This window comes from Halichoerus grypus, chromosome 4 (assembly GCF_964656455.1).
Source record: "Halichoerus grypus chromosome 4, mHalGry1.hap1.1, whole genome shotgun sequence".
Lineage (NCBI taxonomy): Eukaryota > Metazoa > Chordata > Mammalia > Carnivora > Phocidae > Halichoerus > Halichoerus grypus.
In genome coordinates this window covers 32,760,039-32,782,932 of record NC_135715.1, presented here as the reverse complement: position 1 = coordinate 32,782,932, position 22,894 = coordinate 32,760,039, and the positions used below count along the sequence as shown (strand labels likewise).

The 22,894-nt window shown below is 39.6% G+C and overlaps 1 protein-coding gene across 3 annotated transcripts in view; it reads right to left on the bottom strand.

Annotated features, from left to right (window-relative positions):
- Positions 1–22,894, bottom strand: part of KLF12 (KLF transcription factor 12) — a 575,200-nt gene that overhangs the window by 206,181 nt on the left and 346,125 nt on the right. The window lies entirely within an intron of this gene.

The following is a 22,894-nucleotide window of genomic DNA, read 5'->3' as shown; positions in this document are numbered from 1 at the left end:
TATTTAGCAAAGAAATGGAAGATAAAGTATCAAGATATCTGCATCTTGCTCTCAGTATTCTAGGCTGTAGGTACAAGGACTGGCTTTGAGATCTCGTGATAATGTAATTGTTTTTATTTGACAGTTAACTTCATCTGTCCCCAATTAACAGGTATAAAAACACATTTTCAGAGCAATAAAATATTGTCAGCAATTATTCTGAAGGTAGGAACATGTACACTGGTAGTCCCTGGGCTCCTACTGCACCCAACTAAGTCAAACAATGGTCATGTCTTTTAATAAAACTCTGTAGGGGCACCTGGGTGGCTCAGTCGTTAAGCGTCTGCCTTCGGCTCAGGTCATGGTCCCAGGGTCCTGGGATCGAGCCCTGCATCGGGCTCCCTGCTCCGCGGGAAGCCTGCTTCTCCCTCTCCCACTCCCCCTGCTTGTGTTCCCTCTCTCGCTGTGTCTCTCTCTGTCAAATAAATAAATAAAATCTTTAAAAAAAAAAAAAAAAACTCTGCAACTGACTACTGTCCAAATTCGAATAAGCATCACCAAAAATAGACCATCCAAGGTCCAGCACAGGTTGCACACCAAGTACCTGATTGGTCCTGCCTTAAAAAAAAAAAAAACCCACCTCCATTTTCTTAGTGTCCACTTTATATGCTAGAAAAATGATTATTTTATAAGTGCTATTAAAATAGCCAATACATAGCATTCTAACGCAGACATGGCCACTTAACCCGCTAATAAATCTCGACACCTTCCCTGGTGCTATTCCCTCAGCTTAGAATGATTCCTCTTGTGCCTATACTAACCCTTTCAAGGTCTGTATCAGTCGTCACCACTCTGAAGTTCTTCCGGATCTCCTAAAACAGATCTAGTCACTCCATGGTCAGAAATCTCTTCCTATTTTTAAATACCCATATTTTGTACTTGCCAGTGCTCCTCATCACACACGTGTAAGATGGCAACACAAAGGTATATTTAAGAGCCTGACTTTTGGTTTGTACTGGGCACTGAGGTGGCCTCTGCCATTAACATGTAGTTAACACAATGACTGGCATATCTTTCTTCACATTCATTTTCTTTAAGGAAGAAAAGGATAACATCTAACCTTCTAGGTTTGCCAGAAAAATTAAATGAAACAACGTATGTAAAACACTAAATCTAGCAAATAAGTAATCAATACACGTTAAGCTAATATTATTCTTCCTACAGCAATCTCATTCTGTTTTCGAATGTAAACTTTGTTCATGTAAGAGATTACATATTAGGTGGTTTGTGTCCCTGCAGCTCTCGGACAATGCGTGGCACAGAATAGGTATTCAGAAGGCATTTTTTAAACGAAACTGAATGAAAAATATTAATCAGAAAACATTTGCTGAGCTTCTCCACTGTGAAGGCACAGCAAGAGATGAAAAAGACAGCATTTCTGACTTCATTTTAAGTCTTTAAGGGCTTATTCTAGTTAAAGAACTTAAGTCTAGGTAAAGGGCAGTTAATCTTTAAGTGTTTAGGTACCAGTTAAGAATATATATGTCTATATATTTCCCTCACCAGACTGAGTGAAAGGGACCAAATGTGAATGCTGACTTGGCAAACACAATTATAAATGAGTTAAACTTAAAACTTATTTTTCCTTCCTTCATTTTTTCCAAATAGACTTCCCTCCTCAATTCTTCGTATTTCTTACTCCTACTCAAATTTTTGTTGCCATGGCAATATGTTTCCACCTTGAAATTCTATCACTGGAATGTCTACATTTGGTCTACAACTATTTTTGCTGCTCTCTCTCTTTTAAATTGCTCCTAGAAAAATGCCATTCTCCCCTCTATGATGTAGATGAACTACATAAAGGCCTACCAACCTAAGGCACATTTCTCACCTCAGCCCCCGTACTATACAAGAGTCTCTATGGAGGATTACTTTAGGTGTATTTTAATACTTGATAACAAAAGAAATACAAAACAGACTCTGGGATGTGAACTACATTGGATTCAAACTTGCTCAGATTCAAGCACTTTACCCATTACAAAGAGAACATTTAGAGAACTACTTAACAATCAGAACCAGAAAAAAGAAAGACTGCCAGTAGAAGAATTATCCAACAAGGACTCATTTCTTACCACCTGATCCTGAGTTTGGCTAGACACAGGATTTCTCCTGCCAGAACCTCACGATTGTTAAGGGAACCCTAATTGCTACTGAGGCTCTCCACTGATGTGCTCTAAACCCCACTCCTTCCTAAAAGACTCTTTAATGCTGCTTGATTTACGCTTAATTCCTCTATTTTGAGTTGTGCTGCCAAAGTCCTAAAGATCTGAAACACACCATTACCTCTGAATAGATGGTCGATTGGACTATTCTGAAAAACCGATCAGATTCCGGAGAACACCTGCAAAATGCCACAAGCTAAATGGGTGCCCTCTAATCAAACTACTGGTAGTGACTCATAGAGCAGCTCTTCCCCTGAGCTTTGGAGAGCCAATGGAAGTCCTCGTGACGACCCCAGGAGCACAGCCCAAGTTGAAGGAGGCTTCCAGATGTCAAAAAGGTCACTTTTAGAAAAACTCACAGTTGACAGAGCAATCATAGATTAGGTTCTGGTGTTTCTTCAAGAATTCTAATGCAGAAAGCTCCTCACTAAAGAGCCACACAAGAAGTACCATGAAAATTTCTAGAATGGTTATCCACAAATTGGATCAATACCCCAGAAAATTTGATCCCGTGACACAGTTCTGATCCTTTAGGAAGACCTAACACTGACCAGCCCATAAGGACTCATGTGTATGATCTCTCTAGCCTGCTCAGAGGCCACTGGATTTTCTCTACTGACCCTGCTTATCTTCATACAGGGAAGAAAGCATTCTTTCTTTAAGTCCTAAATCTACAACAGAGTACTTAGAGATGAAATGAACCTATTTTTTTAAAAAGCCTGAATTCCCTCAGCATTTAAAATTCTCTAAAATTAAAATTGGCTATACATAATTTTGCAGCTTACCCTAATGGGTCAAATGATCATGTTTATTTGATTGTTGTGCTTTACTCATCTTCAATTTCTAGCTACATCATTAACATAATATACCATACTGTCATGAATTAATCTTTAACACTGCATTTGAATGCAAACCAAAATTCTGGGCACTGTAATCAATATGCCATGAAAAGCAAAATAACTTCTCAAGGATTTGCAATGTTGAAAAGCAAACATTTTCATTCCTCACCTGAGATGTGTTCTAGTTCCTCAGGGTTGCCCTCCGACAGACTTTGGCAGATCCTTAGATTCTAAACCCTTCTCTGAGAGTTAACCAAGCTGAGTGCCACTATCAATTCTCTCTCTTACAAATCTTTCTCCCCTAAATTTCCTCACTATACAGCAAGAAAGGAAGTCCAGCCAGCTGCAGAAGGTACTCCAGATTCCACTGAGGGATTTCACTGTCAGGACATCCCCTGTTCTCCTTCCAGGGACCACACTGCTGGAGTCATTTCCCTTTCAAACTCAGCAAAATGAAAAGTTGTTTAAAAAGCCTGTTCTAGGGGCGCCTGGGTGGCTCAGTCAGTTAAGCAACTGCCTTCGGCTCAGGTCATAATCCCAGGGTCCTGGGATCGAGCCCCGCATGGGGCTCCCTGCTCAGCGGGAAGCCTGCTTCTCCCTCTCCCACTCCCCCTGTTTGTGTTCCCTCTCTCACTGTGTGTCTCTCTCTCTTGTCAAATAAATAAATAAAATCTTTAAAAAAAATAAAATAAAAAGCCTGTTCTAAATATAGCATTGCCAATACTGTGAGAAGTATTTGGCGTTTGTGCATACAAAATTATTTATGTATAAAATAACAATACATATAATTTTATGAATATACATATATGCAAATATATACACATCGATTTATATTTTCAGTATATATGTATACATTATATATAAATATGTAATCTATTTACATATGCATAACTATATACATATATGTACATGTAGTCTGTGTGTATGCACACATGTACACACTGATTTTTAAAAATACACTGACACCTACGTGGAGGTGAGCTGCCTTATGAGGCCAGGCATAGCAATGTGTCATTCAAGGAAAATTCCAGTCCAGTGTTCAAAAAATAATTCAGATATTTAGTCAAGTCTCTCAACAGAAAATTAAAATGTGATTGTAATGCGCAATCTACATTCTAAAATGCCCTTTTCCCCATTTTCAAAATCTGAAACACTTGGCAGATCTATCCCTTCCTGCCCACCAAACTTCTTAACTCTCTACCCAAACTTGTCAGAGCGCTTTTTTTTTTTTTTTTTAAGCTCTTGGGCTCAATCTCCCTACCCCCATCCCCACACACTCAAAATCAATTATTCTCTCATTTAGCAACAGCTCTCTGCCCTTTCCAGAACAAATCAGAGCACGTTGGATTTCCTGCTTTTTCACTTCTACCCCCCCACCCCGCCACCATCCTCAAAAAGTCCTCTCTCTCCCCTGATCCGGATTCTGTATAACAACCCACGACAACAAAGAAGCTGGCAAAAAAAAAAAAAAAAAAAGGAGAGGCTATGAATCCTTACACATTAATATGTTCTCCTATCTCACACGTCTATCAGAAAATACGCTTAAGATAGCATTTTTTCATCATCTAAGAACATTCCAGAGTTTTGATATCAGATGGACACGTACACATTCTGCAATTTAATTCCTCAACTGAAATGTTAGAAGAATCAAACAAAAACATATATGCTAAAAGACTACAAGTATCTGTTAATTAACACTGTTCTCACCTGGTGTCTTATCTCCTAACATAAACTCAAGTTTTTAGCTTGAAAAGTTTTAAAGTAACTCGGGGACTTTAAAAGTACCTTCCCTAGGGGCTAAATAACACACATATTGCAAACTCATAAGGTAAGCTTTCTGGATACCACATCTCTCAAAGTTATTTCAGCTGGCCTCTATACTGTACTCTCAAGACAAAGGAAAGATCAAAATATATATATATATATTAAACCTCTACGATCACACCTATAAGTTATGAAGATAAGAGAAGCTTCAGAACCTGTGGACTTCCTGTTATGTGCCTGGAGGACCAATAGATAGCATTATGTTTTTAACTGCATGAAAAATTTTCCCCCCATAGGGAAAACATATGCTTTAAGCAGTGCAGAGGATCTGAGGGATTTCTACTATTGCATGAAGCTGTTTTTTTGGTACCTAGTTCCCATTTAACTGAATTAATTTAATGTCCAGTTTCAACTGCATTGTTTTCCATTTAAATTGCTATTACCTTTGAGGAGTAAAAGCTTCATAGTCTATATGCCGAAAATTACTTGATTCCTCCCAGTCCTTGCCTTAAAGATTTTACCTATGAAGTGAAGGTCAAAGTCGTGTTTGCATTTTTTTTTTTTCCTTCAATGGTCTATGTTGGAAATCCTACAGATATTCTCCTGGTGTCATAAACAGATCATTTGTGTATTTCAAATATACTATCGGACTGAAGATGAGCTTAACATCTCTGTAACCACAGAAAACCACCAGTAAAATCAAGAAGCTAGATTATTGTGTAAAAGGTTTAAGATATTTGATTAACAAAGGGCTTTCCAGGGTTTTGATCAATGATTTTAATATTCCTAAAAATCCAGACAACAGCAGTACTGTTCTCACCTCAAGATAATTTTGGCGTGGCTTAATAATACCAAGGGAAAGAGGTCACCAGTTATCCCATATCGCCAAAGAGTATTCATAAGTTAGGGCTGTTCTACTGTGGCTACACAAAAAGCCAGTAGCCAGGGATTAAAAGCAAAAGAGAGAATTAGGCTATTATTATTTCTATTATTTAGACAGGTTGATAATCAAGTTGACCTTTAAGTTAATATTCGACTGTCACATATGCTCATCTCTGATTGCTAAGAAGTGACAAAGGCAGACACACTGAGAAATGAGAGATTGGGTTTTGGAAAGCAGGAGGGAAATAGAGGGGGAAGAGTGTGACATGAGTCTTTCAGATCTTATAAACTTGTTCCTCTGTTTTGTTGGAGGGAAGAGGGGCGGGACGTGATCCATCTTTTCTTACAGCCAGGAGAAAGGCAGGCTCTTTGGACCATCCATGCCAGAGGTGACAGAACTGGGATTCTATGGACCAATACCATGACACTGTGTCGCAGAAACATAAGCACAGAATCTCAGATTTCTAGTCAGGCTGAGTGAATTCCAGTGAAATGAGCATTCGTTGAGAGCCTACTTTATGCATTGTCATAGGCACTGTGTAAGGCGTCAGCTAACCCAAAAGACCCCCAGTTCAAACTTAAAAAAATAAAAAAAAATTAGAAACTGACATCTCTTCAGATAATTAGAAAAAGAAAATTACCCTAGGAAAATCATGCACTAAGGGTCCTGATTGGCCAGGAGAGCACAGAGGGAGTATTAACCCCAAGCCCCCCTCGGCAGGGGAGCTTTATGAGGCCCCCAGCAGCCCCAGCGGCCCTGCTGCCAGCCTTTCAGAGGTGAGCTCCGAATCCAACACCACAGCCTCACTGCAACAGCGAGTCTCAGTCTGCACAAAAGATGTGGGATCTTTAGAGACATCATTTAAATGCCAATTTTCATGCTTCCTCTTCTAAGTTATGGCACTTATAACATCAATATTTTAAACAGTTCAAGTATTTTTTAACTTCTAAATGAGTCATTCACTCTCTTAGCAGAGAAGAGGTAAAATAAAATGTCAATGACTAAAACGTGAACTCCTTCTTCAAAGATACAGTTAAGTACATTTCTCACGATTCAATGGTAATTGGCTTAGAACTTGAAAATACAATGCCGCACCTGACAATGGGAATTCACTGGGCTCCACAGGAATCCAAAGGCTGCCGCAGAAAGTGGACCCAGTACGATGGGAATTACACTTACTCTACTTCTTAGGTAATTTCCTCACAACTCTCACTGAGTTTTATTTGTGCCATTCAGAATTCACACGCACCTACTCACCAATTCTGGGTACTAACAATTGCTGTCTCCAGACCGCTGCGCCCAAGGACTCCCCTGCCCAACCCAGCACATCAGCCGGGGCAGACTGTCCCACAGGGTCTCACAGCCGCCACATGAGGCCTTCCGTAGCTCCATGACAGAAGGGAGCTTCTGTGGTTTAGATGGTAGCACCTTCAAAGTCACAGTCAGAAGAAGCCTAGTGAGAAGTCAGAACCTCACTTTGGATCAGTGGTTCTCAAAATGCTGGAAGCATGGGAATCCCCTGGGGGGTTGTGCTTTACACCCAAGTTCCTTTTTCCTGTTCCCAGAGAGTCTGGGGCAGGAACCCAGGGGATTTTGTAGCCCCAGGCAGCAGAGCACACTCTGAAAAGGGCTACCTTCCATGCCCCGGGTTTCCAAGTCCTGAGATTAAACCCTCCCCACCATTCGACCTGGCTCACAATCTGATCTTCAATGTCAAGCAAGAACACCTGCATTCTCTGGCCATCCCTTAGAAAGTTATCCAACCGTACTCCATCGGAGCAAAAACGTCATTTCTCAGTTTTCCAATGTGAAAAATGATGATCACATTCTATCTCCTCACTGAATTGTAACAAACAGCAAATAATAATGCACAAGGAAGTGCTCTGAAGCACACAAAGGGTATTCACAAGCTGTAACATGGTACTCAGGTAGAGCATGCCCAACTCTTTAAATAATAAAGCACATCAGTGTAAAATCCTGAAACTTGAATTATACATATAACTTCATCTTTCAGGGTTCTCCCATGTAGATCTGTTCCATGTCCCTCCCCCCTCGGTTTTTATTTTAATGAATGAATAAATAACTAGGAACCAAAGACGTTGTACAAGGATCACTTATTTTGCAAAAACTAATCAGACTAAATCACCACTTTTAACTCATCAAAGACAAAGAACAAATGGCTTAGTTTTAAGAACACATGTCGTTTCTCTGAATTACCCAAGTAGTAGTAGCTCTGCAGAATTGGGCTAAATTCACTGCACATCTACAGTACTGAATGATTTCCATAAAATAAGAGTGTCTCTCTAGACTCACACACCATTGTAAGACTCTGAGAACATGACAGAGCAGCACTCAAATAACTCTCTGGGTCCATAAAAATAATGGGCCCAAAGTAATCCCATGGATTATTCCCAGAGTGTTACAGAGACTTACAATGAAATCATATTAAGTAAATGAAATGGTATAAGGAATCTGAAAGGGTGTGAAGCATGAAACTCAAATGTCTAGCCACTTAACTATAACGCAGCTTTTATGTGAACAAATATCAATAACTCCAAATTTATCTAAATGAATTCTGGAACAGCAGAACAGGCTTGAAAATTCAGTACCACAGCAAGAATTGGGAATAGCACAAATGAGAAGGCACGGAAAAGAAGGAGAGAAGCCAATATGTCAGCTAAGAGTGAGGAGAATCCCAGAGACAATGGATCACCCCCCACCCCACCAAAACAGCAGTACTAGGCCAACATTCTTCCTTTATATGACAAGTGATGGTGCTCTGTTGTCCAAACAAAAGGATGAATTATACCCTCTTTTACTCTGAAAAATCTGCTCTCCAATGGCAGCCTATACAAGGATAAGCCCCGGTCCCATCAGTGTTCTTTCACACTATCTCCACCCACTCAAGACTGTTTCATCTTCTCTATACCTGCTCTCCAAACTCTTCCATCAAAACTCAGTTCTACTTCCATCCATATCATCAGGTCAGCATTTCCTTGTCCCACTAAGATATATCACTAAAGTCCGTGATGATTTCTGGGGACCCCATCTGTCCACAGCTCTACTGAATATCCTAAACTGTGTACAGGACATATCGGCATTTGAAATATGCATACGGTTAAACCCTTTAGCTGAAGGCTAAGTGTTGGAAGGCCAGGGTTATAATCTCCCAACTGCCACTGATGATCTGGGCTCTAGGCAAGTGACTGCATTATTATGTTGCCAATTGTTCACGTGAAAAATGGTGATCACAATACCCTATACCATCTTCTCATTATATTTATGCAAGCATCAAATAGTAACAGATAATAAGGTACTCTGGATTACACAGGGGGATACATACAGATGCTGAGTAGGACTTTGCCACCACTTTTCTTCAGACTACGAAATCTGAAGAAGAAAATACATTTCTAATACCAACAAATGCAAGGCTAGATTAACCAAATCAGATTCAGTCAACTAATCAATAGACAATATTATTTCAATAAATATTTTTCATGAAACATGACAATTAAATAATGAGAATGATTCTTCAAGAATCATTGATTTCCCATGATTATTTCACCTCAGATATTTCTAGCATTCGTTAACTGGCAACCTAGTATTACAGAAAACATCTTTTTTTTTTTTTTTTTTTAGTTCAAACACAGCTGGTTCTGACACTGAGAAGCAGGTTGATCTTGGGAGAAGTTACTTAACCATTGCTAATTACAACTGGCCTCACTGGTAGAGAGGACCACTGTAGGATTACCAGGAGCATTTGAGGAGATGATATAAATGATCAAACACACTGTGTCAGTGTTCTTATATGCTACTCTTCGTAGCTATTCCTTTTGGGATATTTAATATTAGGATCATCTTCCAAATAAACTGTGGGGGCTCCTTCATGTTAGGCTACTGCCTACCTAGATCCCTAACAACTTGCACCATAAACGATTGTTTTGAGACTGAATTCACAAATGAATGGGCTTGAAATCAAACAGTTAATATACATAATGCAGTTTGAGCTAAATTAAGTGCTAAATTAGATGGGTAGTGACTATAGGTTAATTCAATAAAAGTGCAGAGAAGAGAGAGATCAATGGGAATATACTTTATGGAAGAGAGATGCTGTGCTGGAACATGCAGGATAACCACGACCAAAATCAGCTACAGGAACAGAGAGGGTATTAGGATGAAGCAACAGCAAGCAGCTAGTAAATATTATATATATTAACTCCTTTATTTCCCAGAAACTCCACAAGGTAGGGACTATTATAATCCCCATTTTATAGATGAAGAAACCGAGAGAGAGATTAACTAGCTTGCTCAGGTCACAGAAAAAAATGTTGGAGCCAGAACATAAATATAGCCAGTCTAGCTCCAGAGTTCACGCACTTAACCAAAGAATCACTGAGCTGAGTCCCAACATATTGAAGCAGGAAAGTGAGTAGACCTCACTGTGGCAGCTGTAAACAAAAAAAAAAAAAAAGAATACACTCTGACTAGTTGAATCGGAGAGAGAATACATTTTTAAATATCGGCTCAGAAAATCTCTTGGTAGGTCAGAGAAGCATGCTTAAATTCTACATAGCAAGGAACAATACAGGTGGAGGAAAGCCAGACCACATCACAAGTCTCTTCCAGTGAAAATACCACTGTCCCTGTCTTCCAGCATTTGATGCCAGAGCGTCTGTCACAACCTCCTCCAAACAGCCAGACGTTCCCGCCACTGCGCTTACCCCAACAGCAGTCTTCCCATAAGCAGGCAGCCCTGCATTGCCGCCTTCTGCATCCCTCCAGTGCGTCGTACAACTGACTGGCAACGAGTCTATACCCTAGCTGTACGAGTCTAGGAAGTGCAGGGGTTTCTGTTTTTGTTATTTTTAAAGATTCTATTTCAGGGGGATTGGAATCACAATATGGGAAGCCAGCAAAAAGTCAAGATGATAAAAGATGTCAAGCAATCACAAAAGAGCATTACACACTCTGATAACACGCTGAGAAGGTTTGGTGAATCATGTCAGCTACATAAAGTAGGGTCAGATCATGTAGGTACAACTTTACTTCATTTGAAAACAATTTACTCTAACAAAGGCCATAGGTCTCTTAAAATAGCAAGGCATTTTTCAGGGCATAAAGATGATAATTTATGTAATCCGAAAACTAGTGATATCAATTACTTGGTGGCTTTCTTCCCCAACTATTTCAAAATGTTATAGCATAACCATATGCATTACTTTTCCTATAAGAAAAAGCAAAAGATATTAACTTAAGAAATCAGTCACATTATAGATCATATACTATTTTTGCCTCTCCTAGTTTTCTTACTATTTTTGTAAGGATCATATGTGTTTCTGAACAATATTTCAAATGCCTTCTACAGTAACAAGTGTTTCTAGTTCCGTATGTTTAAGCAAAGTTAGCTATATTTGATGAGATACAGTACCTCTGAATAAGTCCAAGAATAAAGAACTAAAGACATTATTTTTAAACGTGAATTATGTTAAAGGCAGGTATATAGTAACATAATATCAATATAGGTTTATTGTGTAAACATACAGATGGACAGTACCATTTTTTAATGGATAATGGAGTCTTATGAAACAGTATAACTTTGGAGTATCAAGTCTTTCTTTCAAGATCTATGTGAATAACTAGGCATATATTTTAACTTACATACACCATGTCATATACATATATCATTTTATATCATTAAATTAAGAAGAAATTCAAACTACAATAACTGCAAGAGCAGTTACTTTGTATTGCTTAATACATAGTGCACTGTGTTAAGCCTATGTATACAATTTCATTTATTCTATCTGAATTCCATACCCCTTACTATACCTGAATTTAAATATAGGGAAATGTTTCACCTCCTTCTCAAAAACATTTCTGTAGTTCAAAAACCCTGCAAAGAAATGTGAATATACCCCAAGGAGAATAATCCAAGGAGGAGAGATTAAGGCAACATCTCCACTTATATGTATTTGTGGAATGTCAATGTGGAAATTAGAAGCCGCTGTGGTACAAACCATAAGAGACTCTTAATCTCAGGAAACAAACTGAGGGTTGCTGGAGTGGAGCGGGGTGGGAGGGATGGGGTGGCTGGGTGATGGACATTGGGGAGGGTATGTGCTATGGTGAGCACTGTGAATTGTGTAAGACTGATGAATCACAGACCTGTACCCCTGAAACAAATAATACATTATATGTTAATAAAAAAATTAAAAAAAAAAAAAGAGGCCACTATGGCAATAAAATTTGGTGGGAGGGAGATGAGAGCAAATGACAGCACATAGTCATGCAATGAGAACAGAAAGAGAGAACTGTCTTTATATCTAATTTATGACTCAATAAAACAATAGACATTAACGGTTTTAGCATATTACTGATATTTATTTATCATAGTAATAATGATGATGTATATGAAAATCATTTTCCCTTGCAAAGTGGTTGAGGATAAAAAACTGAAACTTCCAACAATATAAGTTTTTATTGGGGTGCCTGGCTGGCTCAGTAGGTAGAGTTTGTGACTCTTGATCTTAGAGTAGAGAGTTCAAGCCCCACGTTGGGGGTAGAACTTAAAAATTTTCAAAACAAAAATTAAAAAAAAAAAAAGTTTTCATTGAATACAATATTGACTGGGGTGGGGGGGACATATCCTGTACATGAGAAGATCATGTGTATGCGCCTAAAAACAACGTCCAAACTGTCAGGTCCCTAAAATGTGCCCAAAGCCACTGTACTGTTCATAGAAAATACTTCACCTCAAATGCCTTGCTTGTTCTTTTAGTGAACACAATAATATATTGATGATCCATTTTTAAACCATCTGAATACTCATCTTCATATGAAATTCATAACAAAACCTGAAGCAACCCAAGAGATGTATTCTACTTCTTGGTTAGAGCTGCCTGAGACAAAGGAGGTTAGAGGTTTTAAACCTACAATTGTGTTCATTTCTTTCACATTGAAAACAAAAAAGTATACACCTGGGGTTTAAAAAAACAAAACAAACCTAAGAAAAGTACATTCTTTTTCTTAATTTTGAAGAATAAGATTGTCTTATTTAGCAGATATAGGCTTTAAGAGTGAATACTTTCAATCATCATCCTCATGGCTTCACTGAAAAAGATATAATTAGTTACGACAGGAGCACAGCAATGAAACTGAAGTTTGAGAGTTGGAAAGAGGATTGATCATGGGAACTATAAGTCATCTGAACATCAAAGTTCATCTACGATTGACAAAAAGTAGATATTCTTTTACTAAGAAAATCTTCTGACAATATTCCCTTCAGACAAGAAAAAGGACTAACCAGTGGATCAGAGACAGACTCATTTTTCCACAGTCCACAGACACGACCAGTCAGCAAGATATTAAATTGATCAAACTTTCCACCAGGTGGAATATGCCTTGGTAGCAAAGTATGCATTGTCCTCAGTGATGACTCTGACATAATTTGTAAAGCAGTAAAAAAAAAAAAAGCAAGAGTGGACATCTTTATGTTGTTACATATTTATAAAATTCTGGGCTCTCAAGATCCTATGACAGAGACCAAGAAGTTTTCTAGAAGGTGAATCTGATATGTGGTGTCAGCTCTGCTCCATTAGATTTCCGAAACTGATAGACACACAGTGAAATACAATTTTGCCCATATGATGACCAGGGAATATTTTTGTAATTTCTACCTACTGTTAAATACCTGCAAACATTATTTTATATTAAAACAAACATATAGTAAAAAATGTTTTTTAATCCTATGCAATTAAAAGAGAGACCCAAGAGTTCATATTTACTGCAGACTACTGAAATGGCCACGAGCCTCTCTAGGTAAATTCGCATTTATTGGCATGCTCAACTAAAACTTTCTGTAAAATCTGCTTAAATCCTTCTTAAACATCAATATTATAGTGGGAGTTATTTTATATCGGATTGTTTGCAATATTCTAGTTAAAACAGCTATCAAGGGGGCGCCTGGGTGGCTCAGATGGTTAAGCGTCTGCCTTCGGCTCTGGTCATGATCCCAGGGTCCTGGGATCGAGCCCCACATCGGGCTCCCTGCTCAGCAGGAAGCCTGCTTCTCCCTCTCCCACTCCCCCTGCTTGTGTTCCCTCTCTCGCTGTGTCTCTCTGTCAAATAAATAAATAAAAAATCTTTAAAAAAAAAAAAAAAAACAGCTATCAAAGTTGAGCAACAAAGAAAGCTTGCAATAGTGAAAAGATTCTGATTCACAAGACACGGACTCAGTTCCATCCCTGTTACTTACTGGTGGTGTGACCTCAACATACAAGATCTCTGCGATTTTCTTTAGTAATGGGGATGACATTGCATACTCAAGGGTTTACTTAGGTGCAAAAGCATGTAGGACTGTTATGTCCTATAAACAAATGATCTTATCATTATGCAATGTTCCACTTTATCTCTGGCTATATTCCTTTTTCTGAAGTCTATTTTGTCTAATATTAATACAGGAAGCACAGTTTTGTTTTTGTTGTTGTGATTTAGGATATACGTATCTTTTTCTATCCTTTTACTTTCTGTTTGTTTAAAAGAATGTTTAGTATAGATTTATTATGTTCCTGGAAGAAAATATCCTAAACTATTAACAGCTTTTATTGCAAGATAATGTGATCATGCCTTTAATTTCATCTTGAAAAGTTTTTTTATATATTTAAATTCTTTAATAATAAAAATGTTATCAGACATAAGAATTCCAGTGTCTGATCTGGAGAAGGACAAGCCTTGTCCACAATCAACAAGATAGGGATGACCTACACCCAAGTGACCTCACGTTTCACACAAAACTTCTTCCTCCAGAGTCAGAAGAAGGGTGTTGTTAAAGCCAACATTTATTTAAGAAGTATCTATTGTAAGTAAAAATAGGGCCATTTACTCACACATGGTTGTTGCTATAACAAGCAGGCTTTTTAAAAAGTCAAGTCCCATGTGAGGCCATTTGAAATGATTTCTGCTAAAGTCTTCCTTCAGCCACTCGGTTCAATAATCCATACAAGCTCTCTGGTACAGTTATGAATCATCAGTTCTCTGGGCTTTTAAACTTATTTTTAGGGGCGCCTGGGTGGCTCAGTCGTTAGGCGTCTGCCTTCGGCTCGGGTCATGATCCCAGGGTCCTGGGATTGAGCCCCGCATTGGGCTCCCTGCTCAGCGGGAAGCCTGCTTCTCCCTCTCCCACTCCCCCTGCTTGTGTTCCCTCTCTCGCTGTGTCTCTCTCTGTCAAATAAATAAATAAAATCTTTAAAAAAAAACAAACTTATTTTTATTTTTAATTGAGGTAATGAACACAAAATATAAAATTTACCCGCAACCATCTCTATATGTGCAGGTCAGTAGTGTTAACCACATTTACATTGCTCTATAACAGACCTTTTTTCATCTTGCAAAACTGAAACTCGACACCATCAAACAACTGCCCACATCCCAGTCCACCAAATCCCTGACAACCACCATTCTCTTTTCTGCTTCATGATTTTGTCTACTCTTGATTCTATCCTGTTACTCACTACGTACCTGTATCTTTATATTTAAAGAAAACATCTTACAGGTGGCGTGTAGTTAGGTCTTGCTTTTATTCCCAAGCTGACAATCTATCTTTTAAATGGAGTGCTTAAACTCTTTCTGTTCCACACGATTATTTACATATAACGTTTAAATGTACCAACTTGCTCTTTGTTTTCTATTTCCCCTATCTGCTCTTTGTTCATCTTTCCTCTTTCCTGCCTTCATTCAGAGAAAATGGAGTATTTTTAAAAATGCTTCCAGTTCATTTCCACCGTTGGTTTATTAACTACATTGGCTGTTTTACTGTGTGTGTGTGTGTTTGCTTTAGGATTTACAACATACACCTTTAACTTAATACCATCTCCCTTCACATAATACCATATCCGATGGTATATTTCCTTCCATGCCCCCATCTCTGTGTGACTGCTGTTGCTCATTCAATATGTTATAAACTCCACAATGTGTTGTTATGTTTGCTTTGCATAATTTTCTTTTAAAAAGATTTTTTACATCTTTTATATTTGCCTACATACTTACCATTTTGAGTGCTCTTAGACATTTCCTTGTGCAGATCCAGATTTCTATCCAGTGTCCTTTTCCTTTTACCTAAGTAAGTGACTTTCTTCTGTCTTGCATGGTATCTGATAAGAAGTCTGATTTTTGCACCTTTGTATACCAGATATATTCCCCTCTTCTCCATTGGCTGCTTTTAAGACTGTTCTTCATTACCTGTTTCCAGCAATTTGATTATTTTATGCTTTGGTGTGGTTTCTTCTGCTTGGGGCTAACTGAATTTCTTGGATATGTGGGTTTTCCTCTTATTTGGATAATGTCTAGCCATAAGTTCTTCAAATTATTTTTACTGACCCTGCCTATCCTGACAGTTCCATTGTACATATGATAGACTACTTGAGATTGTTCCACAGGTCACAGAGGTGTTGTTCATTTTGTCTTTTTTTCTGTCTGATCAATCCAATCAATTATGATCAATTGCCAGATAGTGGAACCTTTACATTATTGAAGGCTAGATCTCGTTGTGTCTTCTGGTAGAGTGCTGGATTTTGCTCTGGCATAATTAAGTAACTTCCAGGTCAGTTTGACACTTTCAGGGTTTGCTTCTCATGTCCTTCATGACAAAACCCAGTCCAGACGACTGTGGGACGAATTCAGCCCCATTACTAACCTGTGGCCCTTCTGAGACCCCTACCAAATGCCCCCATGTACAAAGGGGTCTCTCCATTCTGGTCTGTGGGAACTGTATGTGAGCCCTAAGAATTGCTCCAGAGGGGCACCTGGGTGGCTCAGTCAGTTAAGCATCTGACTTTGGCACAGGTCATGATCTCAGGGTCCTGGGATTGAGCCCAGAGTCAAGCTCTGCGCTCAGTGGGGAGTCTGCTTGTCCCTCTCCCTCTGCCCCTCCCCCATACTTATGTGTGCATGCTCTCTCACATGCTCTCCCTCTTTCTCTCTGTCTCCCCCTCTCAAACAAATAAAATCTTTAAAAAAAAAAAAAAAACTGTTCCACCTATTGCCTTCCTTGTTCTTTCCTTGTTTTCCTCCACACACAGGTAGATCATTACTTAGCCAAACCCTTCTGAGAGGGCCACTTTTGAGGATCTCTGGAGCTCTCTCCATACAATTCCTTCCTCTCTGTTATTGTTCCCCTTAAAAACCAGTTGCCTTGACCTTTCCCAAGTTCCCATCCCTGCCCGCCTAACTCAGTGGCTGCTAGGCCCTATTTGGGTTCCTCCCCCTGCTTTGCCTTTAGGCAGAAGGCTAAGGCACTAGCAAAGTTCACCTCCTTTTCTGCCCTACTCCCAAGGATCACAGTCCTTAACTGCCTGTTGTTGCTCAGTATGTAAAAACATTTCATATATTTTAGTCTGGCTTTTTAGTTATTTATGGTACGAGGTCAATTCCCATAGCAATTAATCCCCCGTGGTCCAAAGCAAAAGTCCCCCAAGGGTTAAATAAGCTATAATCACAGTTATAAACTGTGAATCAGTATGCAAATATTAGCACATGAAAACACATCTAGATAAAGAGCAACTCTTGCCTCATGGTCCAGATTTTGTTTTTGAAATTCTACCACAAAGACCAGTACATGAAGGCACACACAATCATGCATTAGCTGAAATATTCCAGAGAGGTTAATTTTCCCTCAACTTGAAATTTCCAAATTACTCAGAGCATGAAATCTCTTTAAGAAGTGTTCCTTTTTACAAAGCACTGACCCTATAAAAATGCAAATGACTCCCGGAAAGAATAGCACTTTACATTTTCCTCAATTAAGGAGACTCCAGTTAGAACCGGTCATCTGTGGGTACCCTGAGCCATCACAGCACCAAGGGTTTGGAGTGGAGGAGAATTAAGCTGAAGGAGAAAGTACATTGCTTAACGGGAAAGAAGGAGGGCAGAATTATCAACTTCATAGCTTTGCCCAGGGCAGCCCCCAAGGGAAAGGATTTGTCTGCCTGCTATATTTCCCTTGGGTCCTATCTGTAATTACTATCACAGCTCATTGATTTTCAGTTCCTTCTATTAATACATTTATTGGCCATTCTGACATTATTAAAATCAGTCCAACTCTGCTTCTTTAGTGGAGGATAGCTCTTCCTAAAAATGAGTTTTGCAAGTACAGATATTTTTTCCTGCCTTTTTTTTTTTTTTTTTTAAATGGTCTTCTTGGATTAGGAATAACACAGCTTCTGCATATGTTTTCCTTTGAAGCCAGGGAGTGACAGGCAAAGATTTCACTACAGATCAAAGGTTCTCAAGCAGTGGGTCATTGGAGAATATTAAACGATAAGCAAATTCATATGTCTAAGATAATTCTACGAATTTACTAGCTCCGCTGGCTTCTGTTCCACAGTAGGGGAGGTAATAATGAGCTTCTGTTAAAGGGCACGGCAAGTGGCAGTTTTACAATGCCTTTTCTTTTCTTCTGATAAAGTAATTAAAGTAACACTGTCTTGCTAAGCTTTTACACACAGATATATATTAAACCTTTTATGTTAAATTAAACATAAGGTTTTACTGAGGAAAAGAAAAAGGTTTGTTGTTGGGTTTTTTTTTTTTCTCTCTCTCTCTAAAGCTACTAAATTTTAATGTAACTGCCTGTCTTAAACATTCCATAGCACATGTCTAGGTGCAGCTACAATACTTGCACCTGTCTATTTCTTTATTAAGCCTAAAGATTGGGGTCTTTTCCAAAATAGCACCTGTCTCAAAATCCTCAGTATTCTACAGTCTGGCCCTGGCTCTCACTTACAATAAATAGCATCTGAATCACTATTTATTGAGCCCTGCCTAGCTATAAGCTCCTTGTACTGAGATGATGAGGAATAATGAGAAGCATAAAGCAAAACTCCACTCTACAGGAAGGTACACTATAGTTGACTTAATGGTGCTAGTCAGTCCTTTGTGATACAGAAATGCCTTCCCCGCCTTGTTATGAATGCCCTGCAGAATGCTTTGCAAAAGTTACTGCAAGCTGCCTCTAGGAAAAGGACCATCACTCCCTTCTGTCCTTTTTTTCTTTTCAAGATTTTATTTATTTGACAGAGAAAGAGAGAGAGAGAGAGCACAAGCAGGGGGAGCAGCAGAGGGAGAGGGAGAAGCAGGCTCTCTGCTGAGCAGGGAGCCTGATGCGGGGCTCAATCCCAGGACCCTGGGATCATGACCTGAGCTGAAGGCAGACACTAACCTACTGAGTCACCCAGGCGCCCCTCTTCTGTCCTATCTCTAAAATTAAGGAGCTCATAGGAATCCCTGGCCTGACATCTTCTGGTACTAAGCCATTCAAGCTAGTGAGCTGCAAGGCCAGGAACAATTAAATCTGTCTGCTGCCACACCGGCATCCTTCGGCGCTCCACAGCTGTGGTCAAGTGGCATGGGGCTTTGTCCCCCAGCGGAACGCACAACGGTCTTCTACGACCCAATCACTGACTGCTCGGAACACAAAACTGGCAAAACACCCAATGTCTTTCTCCCTCTCTCTCTCTGCTCCACTCTTGCTTCCACTCTCTACCTAAAGGCCCACGGCTCAGAAATGCACCTGCCCTCAGGGGAAGGGAGAGGAGGGGTGACCACAGGCCTGAGCATGGCTGTGGCTGGGGGAGGGCCTCGGGTCAGCTCCTTACCTGCACTCAGGGAACAGTGAGGGGGGCTGGGTGACGCATGCTTCCTGCAGGACTCCCTCTGACGCCTGTGCACCGATGAATTTTTCTGTTTTTATGTAGAGGGCTTCTTCTCTTTTTTAAACATTTTACTTTCAAGAATCTCAAATATATACAAAATTAGGCAGAACGGTTACACGAGGACCCCCCCCCCCCCCCCGGTACAGGTTGTGTAGCTTCAATAATGATGGACTCCTGGCCAGTCTTAGCTCGTCTTCCTCCCCATCCATTCTGCCCTCCCGCCTCACTTTGCAGCAAATCCCAGACACCTAATCATCTCACCTGTAAATATAGCAGTAAGTATCTCAGAAGCGTACAAACTCAGAACTTTTTTAAAAAATTGTGGCCAGATACCACTGTCACACCAAAATAGGATGTCATTTTTGTGTTAATATAATCATTGATTTCTGGCTCCATTATCCCATTTTTTATGTGATAAAATCTAATCAGAATTTGAAATATTTCTCCAGATACGCTTAAATAAAAATTCAAATAAAAAATAAGGGTTGCACTTGGAGATTTACCTTAAATCTTCTTTTACAATTCTAAATGAATCCAGATGTTTAATCTCTACTAAATACGTTATGAGACTTGCATCCATGGAAACTGAAACAATGGGGCCCTTTTTATTCCTGCTTTTCTTCAAAGGGAGAACATTTATTCAGCACCCACCGCATGCAGGCAGGCTCTTAGGAGGCTGCAGTTCACTTCACTTCCCAGAAGAGGAGAAATAGGTGGATAGAGACCAAGGGGACCCACACGGCTGGCCCCTGGCAGAGTGAACATCTGAACTTGGGTCTGTCCCCTTTTAAAGTCGATGTATTTCTACCTCCACACACAGGCAGCTTCCTTGTGGTAGGACTGTTAAACTCCCAATGGGAAATGCTTTTTCTCACTCCTGGCCCATTACCAGACTCAAAGAATGTCAGTGGAACCCGGGCCAGTCTTAACACCCCCACTGTACAGATGAGGACATAGAGGCCTGGAGTTACGGAGTCACTTCCCAAAGCCATTCAAGCTGGTGAGCTGCAAGGCCAGGAACAAAAATCACATTTTATGTCTTTGAGGCAGTACCCTTTCTCTGTCACCGCCTTATCTCTGGGTGGAATCATTCCAGTCCTCTTCCTCCTGCTTTAGTCCTTTGCTTAATAACATGTGAGAACATCCAAAGGCTGACAGCATCTGGGAAGCTCTTGTAACAGCAGGACACAAGCACCAAAGGTCACAGTCAAAGTCATTCCAACCCTCCTTGCTGTGCCCCTGAAGCGTATCACAAGAGCTCACGCCCTTCCCACGGACTGCTTAGCAGCATGTGCTGCGTTACCGACAAGCCCGAAGGAAACTGAAGTCACGTTTCAAGAGACTACAATAATCATCTACTTAGGTATCATAAAACTAAGGATGCAGGAGTCACAGAATTCCAAACAGAAGGCAGGCACACAGAGTTGGTGCCCATATGTTACTGTACCTGTTCGGTTCACACAGCTACAAGATGAACACCATGCCACCAATGAGAATGTCTGTTTCCAACATTTCCAATTTTTATTTTTTTGTTCACAACAACCCTAGGAAGTTGACAGAGCGGGTTTATAACGAGCTAATGACTGGTTTCATATTTTTCCACCATGCCAGTTATAATGCCCAGACAAGCAAAGCATGTATTTCTTAACCACTCGCCAGGTGCCAGGACCTACAAGAAAAATACAAGAAACAATTCTTGTCCTCCAAGAGCTTACAATCTGATTGAAGAGCTATGACCACCTTCACACACCATAAAACTATTAAGAGAATGAGGCAAGGCAGCCAGAACTTTTCAGAGAAGAGAGAAAGCAGAGTGGCAAACCTAGACCCATTCCACAGTCCTTCTTCCAGCTCCGAAATGTGGTCATCGGGTCCTGAATTCCTTGGAAGGCTGGGGGGATATGTATAGACCAGCTGACAGGGACTATTTATAGCCAGGAGAGGAGAACAGACATATGCGTGCATGCTGCACTGAAAAAGGAGGGCCATGTAAGGTACTGTATCTTTACAATGCCGCCCGGGGCCTGAAAGACACACAAAACTTTTCTGCCCCAAAACACTGGACGTTTAATGTCTATGTCCTAAAAACACCCTTGAAATTAGGTCTTCCAGAGTGATTACAGAATCCAATCCTTGACATCAAGCTCAGGCATTCTCATTCATTGTTGTGATGCACAGATTCATTTCTATAACTTTGTGTTCATTGTTAGTAATATCTCACATCTTTTTCAGAAGCCCATAATCACACATAGGATTATCTTAATTTCACCACTGTTTACAGTTTCTTATAAAAATAATCAAACTTCAACCAGCTTTTAACAGGAAATGAGGAAAGAGTCCTATAAGATGGAAATAAGGAAATGTTTAGAATTCTAGTATTCCTTATCCAACTAAAATAGTTCTGGTTCTGAAGTGATACCGTATATCACCCATCCCCATTATACCCCAATTAAAAACTCCAGTAAAATGACCAAAAGCGAAGTTCCCTAAAAATCTAGATTTCATCCCTAATTTTAAAGAAGAATGGATTTGAAATATTATAAATGACTAAATACAAATTACTGTACTCCATAAATAATTAGGTCATAATACATTTCATTAAACACTGGGCTGCTTCTCTTAAAGCTTTACTGTAAAAGAGAACAAAATTATATCTGCCATATATTTAAGAAGTACATACAAAGCTTAGGAAAAGAATAAAATCAAGTTTCTACTTGCCTTCAACATGCACAATCTAAATTAGGGTTAAAATACTAACAACAGCTCCACTCACAAGGAGGAAAATTGATTTTAATGACTAAGCATTAAGTAAAACCTATGAACCTACCATTTTTCCTGTCCCTATCTGAGGGCAGTAAATAATGTCTAGAAGTAATGTGGCATGAGGTTCGTATTCACAATGTAAAACCCCTGGGAATCATGGCTTTTGTTTTTTGTGCATCTAAATCCTTCATGCAAACCTTACCTTACCCCTGAAAACTGACAGTAAAGGAGAAGTATCCTGACATCCTCAAAGATTCCCAGAGCTAATAACAACGATACACCATCCTGGCTCCGACCAATGGCGCAAGTAGTACTCTCTGTTCTTCTCTGCCTTCCTCCAACATGCATGACTTGAGTAGATTTACTGCTATTCAAGTTGAAGAACATCTCGTGAAATAAAAGCAACAATGTGGAATATACCACTCTTTCACTTTTCCATCAGCAATGGAAAAACGTTATCCTCTGTGAATGAGATACTCTGGTCTGTGTGGTGTGTTCTACACACCAACTTAAACACGTGGTGTGCAGAAATTTATTTTATGAAACTGATGCTCATGCACTTAGATTAAGAAAACAGAAATTCCAAAGAAATAAAACAAATCCTTCTTATGTTAGGTTCAACAGCAAAGGTAAAAACTACTTGGCTTGGAAGACATAGAGTTTAACTTGGTGAGTAGGCTAGAAAATCCAGGTGAACACAGGACTTTTTCTGAAGCCTTGTCTACAATGAACAAATAA